This window comes from Petromyzon marinus, unplaced genomic scaffold (assembly GCF_048934315.1).
Source record: "Petromyzon marinus isolate PM22_M1 ecotype Great Lakes invasive population unplaced genomic scaffold, UKy_Petmar_22M1.pri1.0 PM_G_Scaffold_6, whole genome shotgun sequence".
NCBI lineage: Eukaryota > Metazoa > Chordata > Hyperoartia > Petromyzontiformes > Petromyzontidae > Petromyzon > Petromyzon marinus.
In genome coordinates this window covers 4,320,001-4,322,500 of record NW_027423013.1, presented here as the reverse complement: position 1 = coordinate 4,322,500, position 2,500 = coordinate 4,320,001, and positions in this window count along the sequence as shown.

The following is a 2,500-nucleotide window of genomic DNA, read 5'->3' as shown; positions in this document are numbered from 1 at the left end:
TTCAAATCTACGGTAGAACTCGTTCAGGTCGTTGGCTAGGCGGGAGTCGTTAGTGGTGTGGGGCGCTCTGGGTTTGTAGTTGGTGATGTGCCTGAGCCCTTTGGCAGACAGAAGCAGCGTCGTTAGTAGAGAACTGGTGTTTTAGTGTCTCTGAGTACAGTCGTTTAGCCTCTCTCACCGCTTTGCTAAACCTGTTCTTCGACTCCTTGAATCTGTCTCTATCCCCACTCCTAAACGCTTCCTCCTTCTCCAACCTCAACCTTTTGAGCTTTGCTGAGAACCAGGGCTTGTTGTTGTTAAAGTTCACCCTGGTACGTGTTGGGATACAGCAGTCCTCACAGAAGCTGATGTACACAGCCTCTGTGAGTTCATCCAGACTATTGGTAGCAGTCGTGAACATATCCCAGTCAGTACAGTCTAAGCACGCCCGCAAATCTTCCACAGCCTCACTGGTCCACTGTTTAGATGTCCTCACAGCAGGTTTACAGAGTTTTAGTTGCTGCCTGTATGCACGAATCAGGTGGACCAAGGGAGTTCTGTGCGAGCCGAACAGCCCCGTGACCCACAAGAGAAACATCCCCGCCAAATTCGAGCGTTTGACGGGGTCTATCCGTGAAAAAATATTCACGTTTTTGAGTGCACATGCATTTCTGCTGCAAATGCCTCTGGAAGTTTCATGCCGTTCGTATGCCAATTGTGGCAACACGAAAATTACCCGTTTTCCCATTCCGAGGGATTTCTGTGCGACCCTAACAGCCCCGTGAGCCACAAGAGACACATCCCCGCCAATTTCTAGCGTTTCACGGGGTCTATCCGTGAAAAATATAGACGTTTTTGAGTGCACATGCATTTCTGCTGCAGATGCCTCTGGAAGTTTCATGCCGTTCGTACGCAATGTGGCAACACGAAAATGACCCCTTTTCCCATTCCGAGGGATTTCTGTGCGACCCTAACTAACAGCGCCCGTGAGCCACAAGAGAGACATCCCCGCCAATTTATAGCGTTTCACGGGGTCTATCCGTGAAAAATATAGACGTTTTTGAGTGCACATGCATTCCTGCTGCAAATGCCTCTGGAAGTTTCATGCCGTTCCTATGCAATGTGGCCACACAAAAATGACCCGTTTTCCCATTCCGAGGCATTTCTGTGCGACCCTAACAGCCCCGTGAGCCACAAGAGAGACATCCCCGCCAACTTCTAGCGTTTGACGGGGTCTATGCGTGAAAAATATTAAAATTTTTGAGTGCACGTGCCTTTCTGCTGCAAATGCCTCTGGAAGTTTCATGGCGTTCCTATGCAATGTGGCAACACGAAAATGACCCCTTTTCCCATTCCGAGGGAGTTCTGTGCCACCCTAACAGCCCCGTGAGCCACAAGAGACACATCCCCGCCAATTTCTAGCGTTTCACGGGGTCTATCCGTGAAACATATAGAAGTTTTTGAGTGCACATGCATTCCTGCTGCAAATGCCTCTGGAAGTTTCATGCGGTTCGTACGCAATGTGGCAACACGAAAATGACCCGTTTTCCCATTCCCAGGGATTTCTGTGCGACCCGAACAGCCCCGTGAGCCACAAGAGACACATCCCCGCCAATTTCTAGCGTTTCACGGGGTCTATCCGTGAAAAATATCAATTTTTTTTTGACTGCACATGCATTTCTGCTGCAAATGCCTCTGGAAGTTGCATGCGGTTCGCATGCAATGTGGCGACACGAAAATGACCCGTTTTCCCATTCCGAGGGATTTCTGTGCCACCCTAACAGCCCCGTGAGCCACAAGAGAGACATCCCCGCCAATTTCTAGCGTATCACGGGGTCTATCCGTGAGAAATATTCACTTTTTTGAGTGCACATGCATTCCTGCTGCAAATGCCTCTGGAAGTTTCATGCGGTTCGTATGCAATGTGGCGACACGAAAATGACCCGTTTTCCCATTCCGAGGGATTTCTGTGCCACCCTAACAGCCCCGTGAGCCACAAGAGAGACATCCCCGCCCACTTCTAGCGTTTCACGGGGTCTCTCCGTGAAAAATATCACATTTTTTGAGTGCACATGCATTCCTGCTGCAAATGCCTCTGGAAGTTTCATGCGGTTCGCATGCAATGTGGCGACACGAAAATGACCCGTTTTTTCCCATTCCGAGGGATTTCTGTGCCACCCTAACAGCCCCGTGAGCCACAAGAGACACATCCCCGCCAATTTCTAGCGTTTCACGGGGTCTATCCGTGAAAAATATTCAATTTTTTGACTGCACATGCATTTCTGCTGCAAATGCCTCTGGAAGTTTCATGCGGTTCGCATGCAATGTGGCGACACGAAAATGACCCGTTTTCCCATTCCGAGGGATTTCTGTGCCACCCTAACAGCCCCGTGAGCCACAAGAGAGACATCGCCGCCAATTTCTAGCGTTTCACGGGGTCTATCCGTAAAAATGTAGCACGCACCAAAACGAGAAAAGATTTCCATCGCACCTGCACTATTGTATGGACAATGGTAACCTC